This window comes from Chelonia mydas, chromosome 1 (assembly GCF_015237465.2).
Source record: "Chelonia mydas isolate rCheMyd1 chromosome 1, rCheMyd1.pri.v2, whole genome shotgun sequence".
Classification (NCBI taxonomy): Eukaryota; Metazoa; Chordata; order Testudines; family Cheloniidae; genus Chelonia; species Chelonia mydas.
The window spans coordinates 90185427-90211541 of record NC_057849.1 but is presented as its reverse complement, the minus strand read 5'-3'; the positions used below and the strand labels follow the sequence as shown (position 1 = coordinate 90211541).

At 49.3% G+C, this 26115-nt stretch overlaps 1 long non-coding RNA gene across 1 annotated transcript; it reads right to left on the bottom strand.

Annotated features, from left to right (window-relative positions):
- Window positions 1-3645: 3645 nt before the first annotated feature.
- LOC122462071 lies at window positions 3646-24486 on the bottom strand. The gene is made up of 4 exons (XR_006284416.1): window positions 24476-24486; window positions 21771-21777; window positions 4267-4390; window positions 3646-3689 (listed from the first exon to the last, which is right to left on the bottom strand). It is a non-coding gene; the product is annotated as an uncharacterized LOC122462071 (long non-coding RNA).
- Window positions 24487-26115: the final 1629 nt, after the last annotated feature.

The window sequence follows — 26115 nt, the reverse complement described above, 5'->3', positions numbered from 1 at the left end:
GTCTATGTCCACTGGCCTGGGCTACTTCCTATCTTTGTCCTTTCAGTTTGGCCTGTGTAGCCCAAAGAATCTGTAGTGGAGCAGCACTCCCTTGTGGACCTTTGCAGCATCCAGCTGCAGCCTCAAGTCTGTCTGTGTGGGTGTAAGAATGGAGGGGGAGTAGCCCTACAATGTCTTTAAACTCAAATAGTAAAATTGACTCACTTCTGGGTGCTCCTCAGTCTCCTCAACAACTTCTCTCAGTCACAAATGCAGTGTCATCCCCATCCCCCAACAGCTGTCAGGCTTGTAGTGATGCTCCCCTTTTATGGAGAGGCATAGCTACTTCCTGTGTCTTCAACAATCAGCCCTCAACTGAGCCAGGTTCCCTCCTTTTCTCCCCCCGCCCCCACAGGGCTGGCACTGGTTGCAGTTATAGCAGAGTGGGGCTAGCTGCGTTCATAAGCTCTCTTTAACCCCTTTTCTGCTGCTGTGAATGTCACGCTGTTTGGATTGGTTCACCTGTGTGTGCCTACTTCAGGGCAGAATGTCAGAAAATAGGGTAGATACCCCAAACTGGTGGTATGTTCTGTAATTAGATTTCACCAAACCAGTAACAAATGTGAACTCCTAAATAACTATACTAGTCTTAGTATGTCTACACTATGAAATTAGGTCGAATTTATAGAAGTTGTTTTTTTAGAAATCGTTTTTAAATAGTTGATTGTGTGTGTCCCCATGCAAAATTCTCTAAGTGCATTAAGTGCATTAACTCGGCAGAGTGCTTCCACAGTACCAAGCCTAGCGTCGACTTCCGGAGTGTTGCACTGTGGGTAGCTATCCCACAGTTCCCGCAGTCTCCGCTGCCCATTGGAATTCTGGGTTGAGATCCCAATGCCTGAAGGGGCAAAAAACATTGTTGCGGGTGGTTCTGGGTACATGTCATCGGGCCCTCCCTCCGTCCCTCTGTGAAAGCAACGGCAGACAATCGTTTCGCGCCTTTTTTCCTGAGTTACCTGTGCAGACGCCATACCACAGCAAGCATGGAGCCCGCTCAGCTCACTGTCACCGTATGTCTCCTGGGTGCTGGCAGACGTACTGCTACACATTGCCTTGTGGCAGCACACGGTACAATAGGACTGGTAGCCGTCATCGTCATGTCCAAAGTGCTCCTGTCCATGTTGGCCAGGAGTGCCTGGGCAGACATGGGTGCAGGGACTACATTAGGAGTGACTCAACCAGGTCACTCTCTTTAGTCCTGCAGACAGTCCTATTCTACCATCTTTTGGTGAGCAGGCAGGCAATATGGATGGCTAGCAGTCCTATTGTACCATCTTCTGCCGAGCAGCCAAGAGATGTGTATGGCTTGCAGTCCTTCTGCACCATCTGCTGCCAGCCAAAGATATAAAAGATAGATGGAGTGGATCAAAACAAGAAATAGACACATTTGTTTTGTTCTCATTTCCTCCCTCCGTGAAGTCCTGCCTGAAATACTCCTTGATGTAAAGCCACCCCCTTTGTTGATTTTAATTCCCTGTAAGCCAACCCTGTAAGCCATGTCGTCAGTCGCCCCTCCTTCCATCAGAGCAATGGCAGACAATTGTTCCGCGCCTTTTTTCTGTGCGGACGCCATACCATGGCAAGCTCAGCTCACTTTGGCAATTAGGAGCACATTAAACACCACACGCATTATCCAGCAGTATATGCAGCACCAGAACCTGGCAAAGCGATACCGGGCGAGTAGGTGACATGAGCGCAGTGACGTGAGTGATGAGGACATGGACACAGACTTCTCTCAAAGCATGGGCCCTACCAATGTGGGCATCATGGTGCAGGTTCATGCCGTGGAACACCGATTCTGGGCCTGGGAAACAAGCACAGACTGGTGGGACCGCATGGTGTTGCAGGTCTGGGACGATTCCCAGTGGCTGCGAAACTTTCGCATGCTTAAGGGCACTTTCATGGAACTTTGTGACTTGCTTTCCCCTGCCCTGAAGTGCAAGAATACGAAGATGAGAGCAGCCCTCACAGTTGAGAAGCGAGTGGCAATAGCCCTGTGGAAGCTTGCAATGCCAGACAGCTACCGGTCAGTCAGGAATCAATTTGGAGTGGGCAAATCTACTGTGGGGGCTGGTGTGATGCAAGTAGCCCACGCAATCAAAGATCTGCTGATATCAAGGGTAGTGACCCTGGGAAACGTGCAGGTCATAAGGGATGGCTTTGCTGCAATGGGATTCCCTAACTGTGGTGGGGCGATACATGGAACCCATATCCCTACCTTGGCACCGGAGCACCAAGCCGGCGAGTACATAAACCGCAAGGGGTACATTTCAATAGTGCTTCAAGCACTGGTGGATCACAAGGGACGTTTCACCAACATCAACGTGGGATGGCCGGGAAAGGTACATGACACTCGCATCTTCAGGAACTCTGGTCTGTTTCAAAAGCTGCAGGAAGGGACTTTATTCACAGACCAGAAAATAACCATTGGGGATGTTGAAATGCCTCTAGTTATCCTTGGGGACCCAGCCTACCCCTTAATGCTATGGCTCATGAAGCCGTACACAAGCAGCCTGGACAGTAGGCAGGAGCTGTTCAACTACAGGCTGAGCAAGTGCAGAATGGTGGTAGAATGTGCATTTGGACGTTTAAAAGCACGCTGGCACAGTTTACTGACTCGGTTAGACGTCAGCGAAACCAATATTCCCACTGTTATTGTGGAGCACACAGCAAGCAGTAATATCTGTGAGAGTAAGGGGGAGACGTTTATGGCGGGGTGGGAGGTTGAGGCAAATCGCCTGGCTGCTGGTTTTGCACAGCCAGACACCAGGGTGGTTAGAAGAGCACAGGAGGGCACGGTGCACATCAGAGAAGCTTTGAAAACCAGTTTCATGACTGGACAGGCTACAGTGTGAAAGTTCTGATTGTTTCTCCTTGATGAAACCCCCCGCCCCTTGGTTCACTCTACTTCCCTGTAAGCTAACCACCCTCCCCACCTCCCTTCGATCACCACTTGCAGAGGCATTAAAGTCATTGTTTCTTCACATTCATGCATTCTTTATTCATTCATCACACAAATAGGGGGATAACTACCAAGGTAGCCCAGGAGGGGTGGTGGAGGAGAGAAGCACCAGGAGGGGTGGTGGAGGAGGGAAGGACAAGGCCACACAGCACTTTAAAAGTTTACAATTCTAAAACTTATTGAATGCCAGCCTTCTGTTGCTTGGGCAATCCTCTGTGGTGGAGTGGCTGGGTGGCCGGAGGCCCCCCTAAAGCGTTCTTGGGCATCTGGGTGAGGAGGCTATGGAACTTGGGGAGGAGGGTGGTTGGTTACACAGGGGCTGTAGCGGTCGTCTGTGCTCCAGCTGCCTTTCCTGCAGCTCAACCATACGCTCAACCATACGCTTGATCCTCCAGCAGCCTCAGCATTGAATCCTGCCTCCTCTCATCTCGCTGCCGCCACCTTTGAGCTTCAGCCCTCTTTTCAGCCCGCCACTTACTCTCTTCAGTCCGCCACCTCTCCTCCTGGTCATTTTGTGCTTTCCTGCACTCTGACATTGTCTGCCTCCACTCATTTGCCTGTGCTCTGTCAGTGTGGGAGGACAGCATGAGCTCAGAGAACATTTCATCACAAGTGCATTTTTTTCGCCTTCTAATCTTCGCTAGCCTCTGGGAAGGAGAAGATCCTGTGATCATTGAAACACATGCAGCTGGTGGAGGAAAAAAAAAAAAAAGGACAGTGGTATTTAAAAAGACACATTTTATAGAACAATGGATACACTCTTTCACGGTAAACCTTGCTGTTAACATTACATACATAGCACATGTGCTTTTGTTAAAAGGTTGCATTTTGGCTCCCCCCAGCACATGGCTAGCCCCTCCCCGTGGCTAACAGTGGGGAATGTTTCTGTTCACCCACAGGCAAACAGCCCAGCAGGAACGGGCACCTCTGAATGTCCCCTTAAGAAAAGCACCCTATTTCAACCAGGTGACCATGAATGATATCACTCTTCTGAGGATAACACAGAGAGATAAATAACGGATGTTGTTTGAACGCCAGCAAACATACACTGCAATGCTTTGTTCTACAATGATTCCCGAGTACGTGCTACTGGCCTGGTGTGGTAAAGTGTCCTACCATGGAGAACGCAATAAGGCTGCCCTCCCCGGAAACCTTTTGCAAAGGCTTTGGGAGTATATCCAGGAGAGCCACGAATGCCAGGGCAAATTAATCATTGAACATGCTTGCTTTTAAACCATGTATATTATTTTAAAAGGTACACTCACCAGATGTCCCTTCTCTGCCTTGGGGGGTCCAGGGGGCAGCCTTGAGTGGGTTCGGGGGGTACTGGCTCGAGGTCCAGGGTGAGAAACAGTCCCTGGCTGTCGGGAAAACCAGTTTCTGAACCCCCTAAAATGGCATGCAGCTCATCATAGAAGCGGCATGTTTGGGGCTCTCTGGTTTTTGGCGTGTTTCCCCTCTCTGGTTTTCTGGTAAGCTTGCCTCAGCTCTTTAAGTTTCACGCGACACTGCTTCGGGTCCCTGTTATGGCCTCTGTCCTTCATGCCCTGGCAGATTTTGACAAATGTTTTGGCATTTCAAAAACTGGAACGGAGTTCTGATAGCACAGATTCCTCTCCCCATGCAGCGATCAGATCCCGTACCTCCCATTCGGTCCATGCTGGAGCTCTCTTGCGATTCTGGGACTCCATCATGGTCACCTCTGCTGACAAGCTCTGCATGGTCACCTGCAGCTTGCCACAGTGGCCAAACAGGAAATTGAAATTCAAAAGTTGCGGGCCTTTTCCTGACTAGCTGGCCAGTGCATCTGAGTTGAGAGTGCTGTCCAGAGCGGTCACAATGGAGCACTCTGGGATAGCTCCTGGAGGCCAATACCGTCGAATTGCGTCCACAGTACCCCAAATTCAACCTGGCAAGGCCGATTTAAGCGCTAATCCCCTTGTCGGGGGTGGAGTAAGGAAATCAATTTTAAGAGTCCTTTAAGTCGAAAAAAAGGGCTTCATCGTATGGACGGGTGCAGGGTTAAATCAATTTAACACTGCTAAATTTGACCTCAGCTCCTAGTGTAGACCAGGGCTTAGTGTAACTCTTCTGCCTGTTGGCAGCAACAAGGGCCAGGTTCAGTATCTAGAGGTTCCGTTCCAATAACACAATGCAAAACCGGCTCGAGCCCGCACCCAGTGACCTGGGACAAATATATACCACCCCCGCTGGGCGTCTCTAAGAGGCAATACTTCCCCTCTCGCAAGCACAAAGTCTGAGTGTAGCAAAAGCCTTTTAATAATAGAGAAACAATGTGCATTATGTTGGGGAAACACCACCAACAGGATTCATAACACAACCCATGAGCAAAAACCCACCCCAAGCAAATTGGGCGGTGTCCTTTCCCCTTTGGTTCTTGAGTCCAGCAACCCAAAAGTCACCCAAAGTCCCCAAAGTCCAACAACCTAAAAGTCTCTGTCCCTGATCAGTGCAGCCCCAGAGTTTGAAAGTTTATCTGCAGAATTTTACCTCCCAGCCTGGGTGGAAACGGGGGGGAATCCAAGGGGCACCTTATGTGGTCTGAAGCCGACTGCCCCCCCTCTCCATGGGGCTCCACCAGCCATCCCACAAGTCGCTCTGCTCCACCAGCTGCTCCGCTCTACCAGCCATCCCATGTGCCACTCCAGTGATCCCACTAACTGCTCTACTCTGCCAGCCCCCCCGCCACTTAACAGCACTCAGTGACTTCAGCTCTTAATCATTTTAGTTCTTTAGTCATTTCAGCTTTTAGTAGAGGAGCATCAGTGCTGGTGCACCATTGGCCCAAAGTGAATTCAGCTTAGCCGCCTATAACTAGACTCCTAACGGAATCAAAATTAGTTCTGATATTCTACAGTGCAGAGAGGCGACAGTGTAATTGGTGTTTCAAGTACTAATACCCATCTCCAGCCTCTCTCAATTCACTGGGTTTTGGAACCCACAACCCTTGTCTAGTGAGTTCTGCTTAGTTGATGGCGAGTCCCTCCATCATAACAAAAGGCCAAGTACAGTTCCACTGCCGTTGATTCACATAATCAGGATAATAACAGTTTATTCTTCCTGATCCAATAACAGAGAAACTGGGGCTCCTACAGCAGCCAAAGTGACCATCTAGGTGGGGTGGGTGTACCTATGGAAATGAGATCAGCCCCTGAAGTTCTTTTCCATAACCCACCACTCATCACCACCAGATGTCAGGGTAGAGCTCATCCTGACTCTGCTTACATTAGCATAGAGTCACCGACAGTCCCCTTTGACTCTTCAGTCAGTTTTGTCATCCAGACAAACTGGACCTGGTGATAAAGGTCACTTAAACCAAAAATCACACCACATCAGGTTGCGCACAGTTCCAAGAGACCAGTCAAATACCTAAGATTAATTGGTACTCTGGATCTTCACCAAAAACAGCACTGGTAGCCAGTTCTATAGTAAACTAAAGAAAAGTTTATTAGCTAAACAAAGGAAATGAGTTATTGAGATGTTAAAGCAGGTAAAAATATATGTACAGGTGAGTCATAATCTCTAATTCCAAAAGGTGGTGATGATGTAATAAATTGCCAGTTTCCCAAGAGTCTTTTCAGGGTACAAGATTATCTCTGGGGATCTCCACTTTGCATCTGGTACACTTCCCTGTAAGAATCCAAACACTGAAGAGATGAAGGATCTTTCCTTAAATCCATTCTTATAGCTTCTTCTCACAGAAAACAAGCTGACAGAGTCCCTATCCATAGGTGCTTTTCCTTTGATGACAGAGAATGAGGAAGCATTTACAGTCTTTGACCTCCAATCATCACACACAATGACCAGCACTTTTCTGTTAAAGTTCTTCATTTGCATACTGTGGCAAATTGCCGGCACTACTTTGATGGGTTTCACACTTTCTCTTCTTGGGGAGGGTTCAGGGCACCATTTCTTGACCCTGAACTGGGATATTAACTGCCCCACTAGTGTCCTAGAGAAGGGGAGTGGAGAGGGAGGGACCCAGGCCCGCCCTCTACTTCAGGTCCCAGCCCAGAGGCCCTAGGGATAACAGTAAGCCTCTTGAACTAGTGGTTCCTTCCCCTGGGCTACTTCCCTCTCCTGTCCTTCAGCTTGTGGTGCTTCCTGCCCTCCCGCTGCACAAACCAGGTGTCCCTTTACCTAGGGTCTTGGTCTTCTTAGCCCACCGCAGCACTTGTCCAAAGTCTCCTCTGCTCCAACACCAATGCACTCTGCTTCAACTCCTTCCCTTGTCTGATTGAAGAAGGGAGGTTTTATCAGGTGACTAGCTTCAGGTGCTTTAATTGGCTTCAGGTGCTTTAATAAATCTATAGCAAACTTTCTTCCCTCTCCAGAGAACAAGGCTCCCTTCTAGCACTCTCTGCTGCTGCCCTCTGGCCTGGGCTTTCCTTGCTTTTTGACCCTGCTTTCAGCTCCCCCCCTCCCCCCCCCCCCCCACCCCAACCGGGCCAGCCTCTCTCCCCCCTTCTTCTCCCTTTTTTTTTTTTGTTTTTGCTTTTCTGCTGCTGCTTGAGTGCTGGTCGGCTGCTGGCTGGCTGTCGACCCCGCCCCCCGCCCACCCTCGAATGCTACTGCTGCTCCAGTTGAGGGGCCCACTCCCCGGAGGGGGGGAGTGGAGGGACCCAGACCCAGCCACTTGCTGTTTGTTTGTGGACCCGTATCCGGCCGAGAGAGTCTCTTATCTGCTCCAGCATCCCTGGAATGCTACAGCTGCAAAGAAAGCCCAGAAAAGAAAAGGAAAAAGCCGTCTACCGGAGGAACACCGCCCGGGGAATCTACAAATTGCCGTGGAGGGGGACTTAAGACTGAGTAAATTTCGAACTGTGCTCTCGTGTGGGGGGAGGCCTTGACTGTGTCCTGACTGCGTTTGTAGGGACACAGGGGGTGTGGTACGGAGCTGCCCCCCGATCCATCTGTGTCCTCCCAACCCCCACACTACTATCCTCACCACTGCCCCCTCCACTGTCTTTGCTGGCTGTTTAACATCTGCCTCTGGACTCAGCTGCTCTCCCTGATTCCACCGTGTGGGCCAGAAGCACCAGCCAACCAAACAGGACTCTCTGTACAAGCGTATGTTGGTTCATGTGCCCCCCTCCTCCCCCGGAACTGTCCGTCCCACAGCTTGTCCCTTTTTACCTGACCCCAACTCCTGTTAACCACCTGCCAGTGCCCCCGCTGGGGCATCAGCAATGGAGGGCACCGGGGTGACCTCTGCCGCTGCCATGCCCACTGCCTCCCCAGACTCTAGGGGAGCCCCCCCCCAGCCGGCGGGAAAGGCCAGGGCAAGAAGAAGGGGAAGGGCCTCGCTAAAATCACCAGGCTCCCCATGGCAGGGGCCACCACCACTGCTGCAGCCCTGCCACCAACCACGGCGTCCTTCCCCGCTGCCCCCTCCACCAGCTCTGCGGGTGTTCCTCCCTCAGCCTCCAGGACGTATGCCCGGGCAGCGGCAGCCCCCCCGCCTGCCACCTCGTCATCTCTCCCGCCCACCACCTCCGCCACCATCAATAGCGGCCGGGGCCCCTTTCCCACCATGACAAGGAAGCACGGTGTTCGATGCCTCCTGGTGCCCGCCTCGCCCCACATGGAGACCTACGTGTGGGCGTTGGCGAGGGTGGTGGGGCCCTCGGCCATTGTGGCAGCCTCCAAAATGTGCGGGAAGGTTGTCTTCTTCTTAGCATTGGAGGCTGCTGCCCAGGAAGCGGTGAGGAGGGGCCTGGCAGTGGGGGAGGGTGTTTGTCCCCCTAGAGCCGCTAGAGGACCTGGGCATTCGCCTGGTCCTAACTTCTGTCCCTCCTTTTCTCCCCAATGCTGCCCTGTTGCCTGTCCTTTCCACCCTGGGGAAACCTGTTTCTGTTATCAGCCCTCTCCCGTTGGGCTGCAAGGACCCCACCCTCCATCACATCTTTTCCTTCTGCCGGCAAGGGCAGCTTCTACTGCTGTGGACGGCGCGTGACGGAGAGGCGCTCGAGGGGTCCTTCCTAGTCCCCCCCAGGGGGCCCGTTACCGGGTGTACTTCTCCACGGGGGAAGCCCAGTGCTACCTCTGCCGGGTGTCGGGGCATGTCCGGAGGGACTGCCCCTTAGCCCGGCAAGGAGGGGCACCTGGGGTCCCCGAGACCTGACAGGATGTCGGCCCCGTCATTGCCGATGCCCCTGGCCACCCGGTACCCGAACCCGCCCTCTCCCTCGCTTTGGACCACCACTACTCCCGCTCAGGCCCAAGGGGCACCTCCCCTACAATGCCCAGAACAGCAGGAGAGCCCCGCCCTCGCTGCTGACAATCTGGAGGGGCCTATGGATGAGGGTGAGGCAGAGATACCACCAGGCATGGGAGAGAGCCTGCCCCAGGGAGAATCCTCCCTCCCTTATGCTGCCCCACCATCCCCCGATAAGTCCTGAGCCATCCCCTTTACCCCCTGACACGACCCCTTCTAACCCGCCCCCAGATGATGCCATGGAGGTCTGGGCCCTAGTCCAGGGGAAGCGAGGCAAGCAGAAGACTTGAGCTCTGCCTCATCTACCCAAAGCAGAGGCCCCCCAGAAGACCAAGAATGGGGGCACCGATGCCGAACCTTCCGCTTTGCCCACAAGTGCATCCCATCCACCGGTGTCAGCCAGGAAAGACATGGCAGCACCGGACGGTAGTGTCTCCCCTCTACAGGAGACCCTCCCCTCCGAGACCTTTGATGAAGCCCCGTCTGTCCTGACACTACCCGAAGCCCCCGTGAACTCCAAGGCAACTGTCGTGGCGGGTGCCAGTGGGGAGAACCCAGGGGTGGCGGAAAGTGTCCTCTCCTCCATGTTCGAGGAGATCAAGGCCCTAGATCTGACCCCGGTCGCCCAGGGGGAGGACGACCTTTTGCCAGCAAACCTCAATCTGGGCGACCTCACTCCACCCCTTTTTTCCCCATGCTCCCTCCCACTAACTGCGGCTTCTGCTACCACCTCCGAGGCCATCAACCCGGCCACTGATGGCACCCCGCTGATGACCACCAAGCCTGCTCAGGTGACAGCCGGCACCACGCGGCCGGGACACGAGTCACCGGGGAACCCCCCGTTGGTGCGGAGCAATCGACTTCCTTCCCGGGCGGGGGCCCTACAGAAGATAATCCACCTCCTGATGCTGTGGCCACTAAATCCATCATAGAGCCCGCGCACGGGTATCACTGAGAGCTCCCTCCTCACCCCCTTAACCCTCGAGCCTGATTGGGAGGTGCCACCATCCAGCTGCTTGCCTCCCGAAACCCAGAACCTCGCCTCTGCCCCTACCCCTATCCAGTTTACCTCCTGCAATGTTATCACCACCCCCGGGGCTGTCTCCTTCCCTTTTCCAACTGATGACCCCCCAGGGAGCAGCCTTTGTGTTCTCCTGCCCCGACCCATTAGGGGCTGCTATTTTCCCTCCACTGCCCCCTATTGCCCCAGGGTTTGAGGAGGGCCTAGAAGCTACAGGCCATCAGGCACCCCGTCGGGGGTCCGCACCCTGCTTGCCCATTTTAGTGGGCCATGGGGCTACACCAAGGGCCCCGCCGGGGAACAATTGGGAAACCGTAACTCCACCCCCCATGAGCTGCTAGGAGTGCTGAGGAAGTTTTTAGAAGATGCCTGTGGCTCCCGCAACAAGGTACAGCTTGCTCTCCAGCGATGGGGGACTTTTCTCAAATCCTCCGGGCCACAAGGGCCCTCATGGGGGAAGGTAAAGGGACAGGGAAGCGGCATGCCGAGGCCTACTGGCGGGCCCATGTCTTCTGTGAACAATTGCTCACCTACAGGATAGGTCAAGGACTGTTGCGCAGCCCGCTGGGGGATGCAAGCGTCCCTTCCAGTGAGGACCCCCCCCCCCGGCCCTCCCGCTGACACCTCTCACCATCACAACGTTGAACACCCGGGGTTGTAGGATGGCTCTCCGCAGGTCCCAGGTGCTCTCCTTCCTTCGAAAGGGAGGGTACTCTATGGTTTTCCTGCAGGAGACCCATAGAGATCCGACCGCCAAAGACAGTTGGCGGCTGGAGTGGGGGGGACAGGGTCTACTTTAGCCATTCCACGGTTCGACAGGCTGGAGTGGCGACCCTGTTCTCCCCCGACCTACGGCCCGAGGTGCTAGGGGTCGCTGAGGCCGTGCGGGTCGCCTGCTGCATCTCCGGGTCCATATAGAGGGGCCCATGGTTAACCTCGTTAATGTCGGGCCCGGAGCGGCTGCAATTCTATCAGCAGGTGTCCACCTTCCTCGGCACCTTAGATTCTCACGAGTGCCTAGTCCTGGGAGGGGATTTTAATACCACCCTCGAGGAGCAAGACCACTCGGGGACCGAGCAGAGCCCGGCCGCCGCGAACAGCCTCCGGGAGATAGTCGAACATCACTCCCTATTGGACGTCTGGCGTGACCACCACCCGGATGACACTTCCACGTTCACCTTTGTCCGGGTGGAGGCCCATCGGTCGTGCCACTCCCCGTTGGACCGCATTTATTTATCACGCTTCCATCTCTCATGAGCCCACTCCTCCAGCATTCGGCTGGCCCCATTTTCTGACCATCACCTAGCCACTGTGACAGCCTCCCTCGGTACGGAGAGGCCGGGCAGGCCTATTGGCATTTTAACAACAGCCTGTTGGAGGATGAGGGCTTCGTGATGTCCTTCCGGGAATTCTGGCTGGTCTGGCCAGGGCAGCGGCATGCCTTTCCCTCGGCGTGGTGATGGTGGGACGTGGGGAAGGTGTGCGCCCGGCTTTTCTGCCGCGACTACACCTGGGGCACCAGCCAACGGAGAAATGCGGCGATAGAGCAGTTGGAACGGGAGTTCTTAGAGCTGGAGAGGCATCTGGCTGCTAGCCCCGAGGACCCACTCCTCTGCGGAGCGTGCCGGGAGAATTGGGAGGAGCTCCGGGCCCTCAAGGACCATCGGGCCCGGGGCGCCTTTGTTCGTTCCCGCATCCACCTCCTTCGGGAGATGAATCTCGGCTCCCGCTTCTTCTATGCCCTGGAGAAAATGAGGGGGGGCAAGAAACACGTCATCTGCCTCCTGGCAGAAGACGGCACCCCCCTCACGGAACCGGCGGAGATGTGCGGAAGGGCCTTCTACGCAAGTCTTTTCTCCCTGGATCCGACTGACCCTAGTGTTTGCAGAGTGCTCTGGGAGGAGCTCCCTTTGGTCAGCGCGAGCGACCAAGACCGGCTAGAGTTTCCTCTCACTCTGGCCGAGTTCTCGGAAGCCCTCCCTCGTATGCCCACTAATAAGTCTCCAGGCATGGACGGGCTGACCGTGGAGTTCTACCGCGTGTTTTGGGACGTCCTCGGCCCAGACGGTGACTAGGTCTGGGCCGAGTCTCTGCAGAGCAGGGTCCTCCCTCTTTTGTGCAGGTGAGCTGTGCTCGCCTTATTGCCAAAAAAGGGGAACCTCCGCGATTTACGAAATTGGTGTCCCGTCTCGCTCCTCAGCACGGACTACAAAATCGTAGTGAAAGCAATCTCACTGCGGCTAGGGTCTGTGCTGGCAGACGTGATCCACTCAGACCAGACCTACACCATCCCAGACTGCAGTATCTTTGATAACCTATTTCTGGTTCGGGACCTTTTGGAACTCGGCTGTAGAGATGGTCTGTCGTTCGCCCTCCAGTCCCTAGATCAGGAGAAGGTGTTCGATAGGGTGGACCACGGGTACCTGCTGAGCACTCTGCAGGCATTTGGCTTCGGACCCCAGTTTGTGGGTTTTCTCCGGGTGCTGTACGCTTCCGCAGAGTGTCTGGTTAAGCTCAGCTGGACTCTAACCGAACCAGTCAGCTTTGGGCCAGGAGTATGGCAGGGGTGCCCCCTCTTGGGCCAGCTGTACACTCTGGCGATCGAGCCCTTCCTCTGTCTCCTCTGCAGGAGGTTGACAGGGTTGGTGCTGCGGGAGCCAGAGCTGCGGCTGGTCCTGTCGGCGTACGCCGATGATGTGCTCCTCGTGGTCCAGGACCCCGGCGACTTGACGCGGGTGGAGGCTTGCCAGGCCATCTATTCGGCAGCCTCCTCCGCCTGGGTCAACTGGGTCAAGAGCTCTGGCTTGGCGGTAGGAGACTGGCGGCAGGCGAGCTCCCTTCCACCCGCTCTTCAGACCATCTGGTGGAGCACGGGTCCGCTGCTCTACCTCGGCGTTTACCTTTCTGCCACGCATCCCTCTCTGCCAGAGAACTGGGAAAATTCAGAGGGAGGGGTGATAGAGCGGCTCTGGAAATGGACAGGACTACTCCGAAGTCTCTCCCTCCAAGGGAGAGCACTGGTGCTTAATCAACTAGTCCTGTCCACGCTCTGGTACTGGCTCAACACCCTGGTCCCGGCCCCGGGTTTCCTGACCTACCTCCCGACATCAATTCTGGGTTTCTTTTGGTCAGGAATGCACTGGGCCCCTGTAGGGGTTCTTCTCCTTCCTTCAGGGGTAGATGGACAGGGCCTAAGTGTCTGCACACTCAGGTCCGCATCTTCCGACTCCAGGTCCTACAGAGGCTCCTCTATGGTGCAAGCAGTTCGGCGTGGAGCATACTGGCAAACACCATCCTGCGCCGCATCCGAGGGCTCCGATATGACCGGCAGCTCTTTTATCTCCTTCCGGGAGGTCTTCCGCGAGACCTCTCTGGGCTGCCGGTCTTCTACCAGGACCTCCTCCGGACTTGGAAACGGTTTTTAAAGACCAGGTCCATGGCGGCCACCGAGGGGGCAGATCTCCTCATGGAGCCCCTGCTACACAACTCCCAGCTCCGTGTGCAGGTGGCGGAGTCCCGCTCGGTGTGCCAGAGCTTGATCCTGGCAGAAGTCACGAGAGTCGGAGACCTCCTGGACTACGACCAGGGAGACTGGCTGGATCCCCTGACGCTCGCTCGGTGCATGGGGCTCTCCAGACCTCATACCCCCCGATGCGTACTTCAGGAGGTGAAGGCCGCTTTACCGCCTGCTGCTAGAGCTTACCTTGATCGGGTCCTGCTAGAGGGCACGCCCCACCCACCCTCTACCCCAGGCCTGCCGGACCTTTTAATTGGACCCCTGTCCCGTAGACCCAGTCGACCCCCTCACCCCTTTACTGCGAGCCGGCTGCATGAATTGCAGCCGGTATGCTTCCAAACCGCACCAAGGAAACATCTATACATGCTTGTGCTCCACACCCTTCACACCCTCACCCTAGTGTCCCGCCCCGACACAAAGTGGCGAGACCTTCTGCCACCTTTGGAGGGTGAGCAGCCCCAGTGGGCCAGGCTATATTCCACCTTGGTTCTGAGGCCCATTGGGGACATCGGTTGGCGGCTCCTTCACGGAGCTGTGAGCACGGGCACGTACTTGGCGCGGTTCACCCCCATCCCAGATAGTTGTCCCTTTTGAGGTGTGAGGGAAACCCTGGCGCACATACATTTGGAGTGCGCCAGGCTGCAGCCCCTGTTCCAGCTTCTCACAAATCTTCTATTACAGTTTTGGTTGCATTTTTCCCCTCACCTTTTTATTTATGCACTCCCCATCCGTGGCCTCACAAAGTCGCGGGATCTCCTAGTTAACCTCCTCCTGGCCCTGGCTAAAATGGCCATCTATAAAACCAGAGAGAGGAGGTTGGCTGATGGAGTTTCCTGTGACTGTGGGGCAATTTTCTGATCCTCGGTCTGTTCACATATCTGGGCGGTGTCCACTGACTCCCTTGATGCTTTTGAGGAGTGGTGGGTGCTGTCGGAGGTTCTCTGCTCGGTGTCCCCGTCCGGTTCCCTTTGTTTGACCCTTTGATTGGGGGACAGAGTAAGGGACCCCAGCCCCAGCCATTGCTGCTGTAGACATCACCACCTTAGAGGGGTCCTTTCACACGTGGGTGCATGTGCCCCCCCCCGGATTGTCCACCCCACAGCCTGCCCCTCTTGTTGGGTGCTTTCAGAGGAGGGAATTGTTGGTGACACTCGGCATGGTGCCAGGTAACTCGAGGGGGTGGCAGACCTTGAGAGTCGATGAAGCCCCCTCGCTCTGGACCACCAGGTAACTCGGAAGGTGAGTTGAGGAAGCCCCCCGCCCTGAGCCCAGGCAAGCTTGAACACTTCCCTCCCCTGAAGCTCATGAGAAAACAATTGTGATTGGTTGCTGTGTTACACATTGCATATGCTGTTGTTTTTGTTTTGTAAGTGTGTTATGCAAATAAAAACACCTTTTTTTCTTTTTTTTTTTGCTTAAAAAAAAAAACCACAAACACTCTCCTGCTGCCCTCTGACCATGCTGTATCAAAATACCAAAAGGCCTCTTCCTGTTTGATGGGTTATTTAGTTACAGGGTATATACAATGTAAGTGTTTGCTATTATATAACAGGATTAGCTAAGTGAAAACAATGCATGTAACATCCCATTAGTTTTCAAGAAGTTTAAACACCATACATGTAACATTTACTTTGATATATACTAATACACAAGTGAATTGAGGTGGGGATTTGGCATGAGCTTGCACCTAGTCTGCCAGCATCAACGTGAGGTTTCTCTGCTCCATCACATACATTTTAATGGGATTTTAGGTATGTTAGTTATAGATTTCCTCTCCTTTTGAACCCTGTACATTTGGACTCATTTTAGCATAAGCACTTGGAGGGAAACAAGAATACTCCCAACAAACATTTAAAAACTCTCCAAAAGCTTAACGTACCATATGAAAACATCGGCCGGGATCAGGAATCACTACTCCACTGATGTTCCATCTGGGCACACCTCTACCAGGACTGAAAGTTACAGGGGAGGATGGCCTTTGTGAGCTCTGAAATTTAATTGGATGCCTGAGTTTACATGATGGACCAGGATGATAGTGGTTTCTTGATGCTTCAGAAGTAGAATTCTGAAATCCACTTTCAGGAGATAGTGGTCTGACAAAGGAGTGGCGCTAAGATTTATGTTCCCTTTGTCCCTCGTTCAAATCTCAGGCGAAAGGGGTGATTGCTTGAGTGTGGTGATTACTTCTGTCACAACAGACATTGAAGTATCCCAGGACAATGAGTTTGGGAACTCCACCACTATGATTGTCAGCACCTCTAGATCTGTTTCTCTGGGAATCTTTGTCTGGTCTGTAGAATAGTTGGCTGTGTAAGCTGGTTTTGCCTGTTACCTCACAGATTAAATTATTTGGGTTTTCCAATGAAGTCTCTAGCATTTGAGGCTGGGTAGGACTTAAGATGGCTATTCTGCCTCTTTTGTGCCCTATTTATATGTTGCATACAAAATAGCCTGGAATGGGGAAGAGAGGAGTCAACATTGAGCCTTCAGTAAAAAAATAACTAGATTTGAATGAAAAAGCCCTGCATATGGGTCTCATTGTCTATAAGACATGACCTGATACTGAGATCAGGATATGTGGCAGTGTCCATCATGATTTTGTGAAGGGTGAACGTAGACTTTTTGCCTGGGAGTGGTTATAAATGTCTGACAGTTTCCTTTTTTAGGTGTTAGTTATCATCCTTTTGCTTGTTTCTTCCTATTACTCCTGGGACCACGGGTGGACAGTGTTGTCTGGTGGCCTAATCTGTATGTAACAGGGTGCTGGATGCAAAGAGAATGGCATAACTGTTTAATCCTCTTGGATTTGGAATTAGAGTTATGCAGTGGAAGAGGTGAGGGTCGAGCTAGTGAGGTCCATATTGCCACAAGGAGGAGGGGCAGGTGCATGGCTTTTAAGAAAATACATTGGTGTGTGATGGGGCTGTTAGAGTCAAGGAGGGTTCTTCACTGTATAAAGGCTTCCAGTCTCAAGGAAATGTTAAGATAAGAGGTGATTTTTAGCAGTTGTTTAATCTTTTTCATCCCCAGATGCTCTCACTTTTAATTAGGATCTAGCTGAGATTCCCTCTCACTTAGCAATAGGGAAAGAGCAAAGGTGTCAAGACTCCTGACACCTGATTATTATCTCCTGTCTTGAGAGCCCATGATTTATTCTATAAAGTATTTAGTTACCCCAAATTGTAAACTTTAGGATGAAGACATTCCCAGAATACATAGGCTCAAACATTTTTAATTCTACTTGGAGTAGATTTTACTTAAAATACATAAAAACTGCTTAACAGTTAGTAAGAAATTAAATATATTAGATGAAATATAGGTAAGAAAGGACTTATTAAAAGTCTTGATTTGAAAACTGAGGCATAATCCTTTACAATTTTGTTATTCTTTCCAAGTAATTCATAATTCATTATTGATTAATACATTTGTTTTCCCTGAGAGTTGTGGTTAAGACTTTAGGAAGTTGTAATTTTTCTTTAATTAGTGTCACCTAATAAAATGATTTTTTTGTTAATAAATATTCATCATTAGTTAGCCTTAATCCTAAACTAATCCACATCATTACAGTCTATCGTAGTCCAGGGTGTTTAAGCAGTATTTTGCTACCTACAGTATAACATATTCTACTCAAATACTATCTAAATATAATTTAGCCAATGACTGCATTCAGCTATTTGATCCTTTCCAACTGATCTGAATACATCTGATGAACAAATGGATTTTGACTGGTAGATTTAATGGGCTTTCCCATCTACTCTTAAGAATTCAGGATGCTGCTACAAAACTGGGATTACAATTTGAACAACACGCATGATTCAGGCGATAGTTTGTGTGATGCATTTCTCTCCCCCGGAATGCCACTTGGAACTGGGGTACCATTGAGCCCACCTGACCCATCAGCCTTGGTTCCTTTAGTACTGTACTGCTGTGCAGCCTTTCCCCCAGGCTTCAGAGTGCACTTTACCAGCACATATACAGGTAGGGAAACACCCAGCTACAGCTATACACACAGATGCTGAGATCAGCTCTGCATGGGAAGGCTCAGCTAAGGAACTGCCCAATTACTCAAGTGCACACGCTCCTCTAGAGCGTAAGCCAAAAATTATACTCTTTTGTGCTGCAAAGAGAACTATACAGAGTAAGCTCATGAAATCTCCCCCCACACACACACCATGTGGAGAGTAATACACATAACTTGGGGCAGAAAGCTATGATTTCTACACACACTAGTTTTAGATAAAACAAAACCAAGTTTATTCACTACAAAAGATAGATTTTAAGTGATAAGGGATAGAAAACAGGTCAAAGCAGATTACCGAGCAAATAAAACACAATCTAAGCTTAATATACTAAAGAAACTGGTTGTAACGAATTCACACTCTAAATGTTGTTTCAGGCAGATTGCAGAGATCCTTGAAGGCAAGCTGCGCTTGCTTGTAGGTTAGAACTCTAGATATTCCATTCACAGGCAAGACAACCCACTCACCTGGGTCCAGCCCTTCTCCCTAGTCCAGCCTTTTTGTTCTCAGGTGTTTCCAGCAGTCCTCTTTCTTGGGCGGGGAGTCAATGAAGAACCATCTGATGATATCACTCCCCTGCCTTAAATAGTTTTTGCATATGGCAGGAATCCTTTGTGTATCATTGTGGTTCCCACCCATAGTTAGTGGGAAAAATACTAGTATTATCATGGAGTCAAGTACCAGGTGACTTGGTCACATGACCCTGCAGCCATAACTCAGAGGGTTTTTTGGCATCCCCAGGAAGACTTCCTTGTGGGAGATTAGCGTCTTCAAAGACCTAATATTTTCCCTAATGACCCTTCTCAACTGGCCATCCAGATTGAGGGTGTTCCCCATGTGTAAACACATTTGTAATAAATGCATAGACAATATTCCTACCTTCAGATACAAAAGTGATACATGCGTACAAATCAGATAATCATATTCAGTAAATCATAACCTTTCCAATGATATCTCACATTCCCACCTCACATAAAATACATTTTACTTATCCCATAATCATAGAATCATAGAATATCAGGGTTGGAAGGGACCTCAGGAGGTCGTCTTGTCCAAACCCCTCCTGCTCAAAGCAGGACCAATCCCCAACTAATCCCCATCATCCCAGCCAGGGCTTTGTCAAGCCTGACCTTAAAAACCTCAAAGGAAGGAGATTCCAATCATATCATAACCATATCTCTATGAAGAATATGGAGAATAGTATCACAGTTTGAATAGAGCATTTCTCTTTCCCATATGAGACGTCAAGTCGGTAGCTCAACAAGACAACAAACTAACGATATTAACTTACTGTACAGGTCCAACTTTTACAAGGAATTGCAATTTAAATTCTGGCTTTGCTGGTTACATAGAGAATTACAACCACTATAATTAGCAATGATTAGCACCCTAGGCAGAAATGTAGCCCCCACAAGAAGGTAAAAATGGAAGAAGCAAATTAAAGTGGATGTGCGCCAATAGGCTGCTAGATCAATATCTGTCACTGTGAGGTCCACATAGCAGGACTCTGCTGTAGGTCCGTCTCACTGCTACCAGTGAGTGCCACTCTTTGCACACCTTCTGAAAAGCTAATGTTAAGTAGGAAGTGAAGGTGGAGACAGATGTTAAGTCAGGGCTCCCTGTGCACAGACTATTCAGATGCTCTCTGCCAGAAAAGACATAACTCAGTAGTAAATCACAAAAAGAGAACATTTATTTAAATTGTCATTATTTATATGACAATTGCACTTACTTAGATCAGGGAACGTGTTGTGTTTTCTTTAGACAAACTACATCATTTAATCATCTTTAATGGAGACTCCTACACAAGTTTAAGGAGAAAAATGGGAGATTATGAGTATTAGAGAGGATGTTTAAAGGTGTAAGGGCTATGTCTCATCCCTGGAAAGCCATTTCCGCATTTTCCAGCCACTCACAAAATTATTACTGGAATGCTAACACTGAACTCAGCAAATTGGAGAAGAAAAAATATGTAGCGCTAAAAAGATGAATGTTTGAGTTCAATATGTGCTTGCACTGCTTTTTTTTCTTTTCTCCGTAAACTCATCCTTTGTTTTCCTGCTGTTCATTAAGATGTGAGCTCTTTGGAGCAATACCTTAATCTTCAGACTTGTCTGTAAATCATCTATTGCATTTTGTGCTACAGAAATAATAAATAACCCTAAGAAAACCTATTATTTCTTTGATCAGGACAGGCAGGAGTATCATGACACAGACACATGAATGGATTAAATATGACTAGCCATAACTTTATTAACTCTGATGTCAAAGGGGGAGGGGGGGGATTACCACCCTTTACCCCTTTGAAGTATGAGTTATTAAATAGGACCAGTTGAATGGCCTCACACTATATATTTGATTGCCTTAGCTGAAACCACATTACTCAATTCAAGATTCAGCCCAATGCTAAATCCCACTCTTGAAAAGAGGAATGAGTGCAGATACGGGGGAGCTCAGTCTGCAGACTTAAGACTGCCCACCACTGTGCAGGTGCTGCTTTAGCCACGAGGGGGCAAAGTTAAGGCCTTACTTTTGTCATTTCTTAACTTTTGAGTGCTTCATTTTGCAACCTCCTTTGTCTCATCTGTGTTTAAAACACCCTTGATGAAACTGGACACATGACTGACGAGCATGAAGAGTATTGGCATCATAGAGGCAGTTTGCAAAGGGTCAATGATCTTTCTAATGAGTCCTTCCATTCTCTCAGTGCCTTCCAGTAGTGCCTGAAATTCTGTGACTTCTCAAAATCCCTCTCTTCCTCTCTTTTATTATTGTCAGCCTTGCCAGTCCTCTGTGTGCCCTTCTTGGCTGATCTGATTTTTTTTCCCCCATGCCAAACCAAACAACAGAAGAGATATTTGGAAACAGGTGCAGATCAGTTGGCTCTGGCCAGTGTTTATTTGAACTGAAGCTGGGTGAGCTAGGGAAAAATCAATGTGATTAACGAGTTTGCATTACTCTGTCAACAAGAAGTACAAGGGATTTACACAGTAATCTGAAGCAGGCCATTTACTTCATAATGTTAGCACAACAAACCATGTGCTATGATATGCAGGAGCCCTTTATTGAGAGAAAAATGGATGACTTTAGACTGTATTACATAAGAACGTAAGAGCTGCCGTACTGAGTTAGTCCATGGTCCATCTTGCCCAGTATCCTGTCTCTAGCAATGGCCCATAGCAGAGTTTCAGGAGAAGTGCACAGAACAGGGCAATTATGGTGTGATCCACTCCATCTTCCACTGTTGGCTTGTGGAAGTCAGAGGTTGAGGGTTGTCCCAAGCATGGGGTTGTGTTCCTGACAATTTGACTAGTTAGCATTGACGGAACTATCCTCCATGAACTAATCCAGTTCTTTTTTGAAGCCAGTTATATTGTTGGCCATCACAACATCCCGTGGCAATGAGTTCCATAGGTTAGTTGTGCACTGTGTGGAAAAAGTACTTCCTCTTGTTTATATTAAACCTGCTGCCTATTCATTTCATTGTGTGACCCCTGTGTTTTGTATTGTGTGAATAGGTAAATAACACTCCTCTTTTCCCACATCATTCATGATTTTTCCTCAACTCTCTGTTGCACTTCTCTGTACCTTTTCAAGTTAAACTATATCCTTTTTGAGATCAGGTGACTAGAACTGGACACAGTATTCAAGGTGTGGGCTCACCGTGAATTTATATAGTAGCATTATTATATCTTCTGTCTTATTTTTGATCCAATTCCTAATAGTTCCTGACATACTGTTACCCTTTTAGACCACTGCTGTGCATTGAGTGGACATTTTCAGAGAATTATCCGTGGTGACTCCAAATCTTAAGTGACAACAACTAGTTTAGCACTCATTAATGTATAAGTATTATTGGATTTTTTACTTTGCACTAAACACTGAATTTCATCTGCCATTTTCTTCTCCAGTCACAGTTTTTTAATGTAAGTCCTCAAAGGCTGCTTTGGACTTACAAAATAATTCAAGCAAACCTTGCCACTTCACTATTCACCCCCTTTTCCAGATCAGTCATGAATCTGCTGAATAGCACAGGTCCCAGTACTGAGCATTGGGGAATGCCGCTCTTCACCTCTCTCCAGTATGAAAAATGACCATTTTCCCCTAACCTGTTTCCTATCTTTCAACTAATTATTGATCAGGAAGGTGACCTTCTCTCTTATCACATGGCTACTTAGTTTTCTTAAAAGGCTTTGGTGAAGGACTTTGTCAAAGGCTTTCTGAAGATGCAAGAACAATATCAACTGAATCACCCTTATCCACATGCTTGCTGATTCTCTCAAAGAATTCTAATAGATTGGTGAGGCATGACTTCCCTTTAGAAAAGCGGTGTTGATTCTTCTCCAACAAGTTATACTTATCTATCTGTCTGATAATTCTGTTCTTTACTATAGTGTCTACCAATTTGACCAGTACCAAATTTAGGTTCACTGGCCTGTAATCACCAGCGTCATCTCTGGAGAACTTTTAAAAATGGACATTATATTAGCTATCTTCCAGTCATCTGGTGCACAGTCTAAATTAGCTGTTACCACTCAGGACAGAGATTTTGGAGTCATTGTAGATAGTTCTTTGAAAACATCCACTCAGTGGGCAGTGACAGTCAAAAAAAGCAAACAATGCTGGGAATCATTAAGAAAGATAATAAGACAGAAAATATATTGCCTCTATATAAATACATGTTACGCCCACATCTTGAATACTGCATGAAGACATGGTCGTCCCATCTCAAAAAAGATATACTGGAATTGGAAAAGGTTCAGAAAAGGGCAACAAAAATGATTAGGGGTATGGAATGGCTGCCATATGAGGAGAGATTAATATCACTGGGATTTTTCAGCTTGGAAAAGAGACAACTAAGGGGGGATATGATTGAGGTCTATATAATCATGACTGGTGTGGAGAAAGTAAATAAGGACGTATTATTTATTCCTTCTCATAACACAAGAACTAGGGGTCACCAAGTGAAATTAATAGGCAGCAGGTTTAAAACAAACAAAAGGAAGTATTTTTTCACACAACGCACAGTCAACCTGTGGAACTCCTTGCCAGAGGATGTTGTGAAGGCCAAGACTATAACAGGGTTCAAAAAAAGAACTAGAAAAAAATAATGGAGGATATGTCCATCAATGGCTATTAGCAAGGATCAGCAGGGATGGTGTGGGCAGTCCAGGGGTGGGCAAACTTTTTGGCCTGAGGGCCACATTGGGGTTCCAAAACTGTATGGAGGGCTGGGTAGGGAAGGCTGTGACTCCCCAAACAGCCTGGCCCCTGCCCCCCCCCACTTTCCACCCCTTGACTGCCCCCATCAAACCCCCCCCCACCCATCCAACCCCCCCTGCTCCTTGCCCCCTGACCGCCCCCTCCCAGGACCCCCTGCCCCTTATCCAATCCCCCCACCCCCTTACCATGCCGCTCAGAGCAGCATGTCTGGCAGCTGCACCGCCCGGCTGGAACCAGCCCTGCCACCGTGCTGCCCGGCAGGAGTTCGCAGCCCCGCCGCCCAGAGTGCTGGCGGCATGGCAAACTGAGGCTGCGGGGGAGGGAGGACAGCAGGGGAGGGGCCAGGGGCTAGCCTCCCCGGCCGGGAGCTCAAGGGCCAGGCAGGATGGTCCTGCCGGCCGGATGTGGCCCATGAGCCGTAGTTTGCCCACCTCTTAGAATCATAGAATCCCTAGTCTGTTTTCCAGTAGCTGGGGATGAGTGACAGGGGATGGATCACTTGATGATTACCTGTTCTGTTCATTCCCTCTGGGGCACCTGGCATTGTCCACTGTCCGAGTACAGGATACTGAGCTGGATGGACCTTTGTTCTGACCTAGTATGGCCGTTCTTATTAGTGTATTCTCTATTATAGGTTTTTCTAGGACATTATTCACCAAACACAACACAGACAAGATTGGATATATCTTTGCAGTACCCCTGTATGATAGGAAAATTTTATTATTTCCATTTAGAGGTGGGAAACTGAAGCAGAAAGAGATTAAATAACTTGGTCAAGGAAACACAGAAAGTCAATACAGAGACAGGAGTAGTACCAAATCTTCCAAATCCCTTTGTCCAGTGCCTCAACCAGAGGACCACCCTTCCCATCTGGTTTTGTGAGGTCAATAATCTGTATTATACCACATCTTAATTCCTGCTTTTAAAATAATTTTACAGGACTACACTTTTTCACCTGGCACTCATGGCACATATAAAGGGATGCTCTCACCTCTTGTGAGTGCCCGCTTCCAGTTGGCTGTGAGCCTGATGTTTCTTAGTTCTTGGAACAGGTTAGCATCCACCTCTTGTGAATGCCCCCCTGGCTGATGGTTTCTTCATCAGGTCATCAATGACCTAGCCCTCCAGCTGAGTCACACATACTGTCTGAAAGTGGAACAGAACAAACAAATCCCATCCGGGATATACAGTCTTGACCTTCGGCAAATGCTTCCTCTCAAGAGACACTGCCCTCTATTCCTGTGCAATCTCTGTTGGTGTGTCCTTTTCAGCACTCCCCCCTGCCAAACTCCAGGCTCAGTCCTTAACCAGACCAACAGGGCCCATCACAGTACCCTCGCTTGGTCTGGCTAGGGTTCTCACCTCAATCCTTGCTCAGTCCCCTAAGCCAGACAGAAGCTCCTTCTTAGGGAGGGCTGCCAAAGACCGGGGAAGCTATGTTCAGCCTTGCCTGCACTGAGCTGTCTATGGTCCTGATGCTCTTCTATCCTGCAAAGAACCTGGTCCTCTCTCTTCCAGATCCAAGGAGGAACTGACTTCTCTGTCTCTGCTGCTTCTTTTTATATGCTCCTCCTGGCCCCTGATTGGCCGCTCCAGCAGCCCCTCTTATTGGCTGCTTGGAGGACTTCTCCTTTGCTCTTTTCTGAGGTGGGGTGAGGCAGGGTTATGAGGGCTCCAGAAGGGAACCTCCAGACCTATTCTACCCCATCACAGCACAGAATAAATTTGCTGAGTAAGACAATTAGATTCTTTCTCTCTCTACTTCACTTTCTCCATGTGTAAAATGGGGATAATGATACAGTACTTCATAAAGCACTTTGAGATCTTCATATGAAAAATGACCTCTAATTTGGAAATATTATTATTGGGGCAGAGAGAGGGAGTCATATTGCTCAACAGTGAATAATCCATGAAATGAAGTAGTGACCTTGGTACACATTGGGAGCATCACTCCATGCTTGCATTTCCTAGAAGTGTAGTGGACATGTGGTTAAAAATGGTACTTTGAGGGTGATGTTAATTAGGAAGGGTATTCTTGGCTCTGGCAGTGGTGCCCAGAAGAAGGAAAATATGTTTACTTAGGATTCCTAGCTATTGGAGTCATATCTTTGTCAAATAATTTCAGCAAATACTTCTTGGTCTTTCCACTCTGCAGGAAGAATTCATTACTTGTATTCACTAGGCCTGTCAAATGATTGAAAAAATTAATCACAATTATGTGAATAAATTGAACAACTGTCTTGTCAAGCTTGAACGGAATAGAAGTATTGCAAATGTTAGGCCTCAAACTTCCATATACTTCAAAATGTAAGCCTTACAAAAATAATTCTTAAGCTTGTGATCAGAACGCGCTGCAACCAGATAACAATTTATGCTGACTCCTATGTACCCACATTCAAGATCCAATTGGCTACAGAAAATAAATAGGCCTAAATTATACGAACAACTAACAATTGGACATAAAAATTAAATACCCATCAATTATACAACTAGGGCAACCACATAAACAATGTGGCCCACCCTGATTGGTTGGTCTGTTCTAAAATATGGCCGTGAGACCAGATAAAAAAGACCAAGGCACGGGACTGTGTGTGTGTTTTTCGGTCATAAGGGAAACCTGACCCACGCCACCTGAACCGAAGAGACGTGCACTTCTTGACTGATTGTACCTGGCCAGTGCGGAAAGCGGCCAACTGAAGGGTAACGTATTTTCGGACAAATGCAGGGAAGTCTATGGAGTAAAGATGTCTGGTCGCTTGAGTAGAATTAATCATAGTTGTATCGATACTGTAGCATAAAATCAGTAGTAGGTGGCTGATGCGTAATAGCTTTGCATGTATTTGTAGGTTTCAGAGTAGCAGCCGTGTTAGTCTGTATTCGCAAAAAGAAAAGGAGTACTTGTGGCACCTTAGAGACTAACCAATTTATTTGAGCATAAGCTTTCGTGAGCTACAGCTCACTTCATCGGATGCATGCATTCACTATTTGATATAAAAAAATTAACTTTGTTAACAAACATTTTCTAATAATCACTTAAAATTCTCTGGTTCTGTGAATATTCCTGCCAATAAAATGGAATTTCATTAAATATTTGCA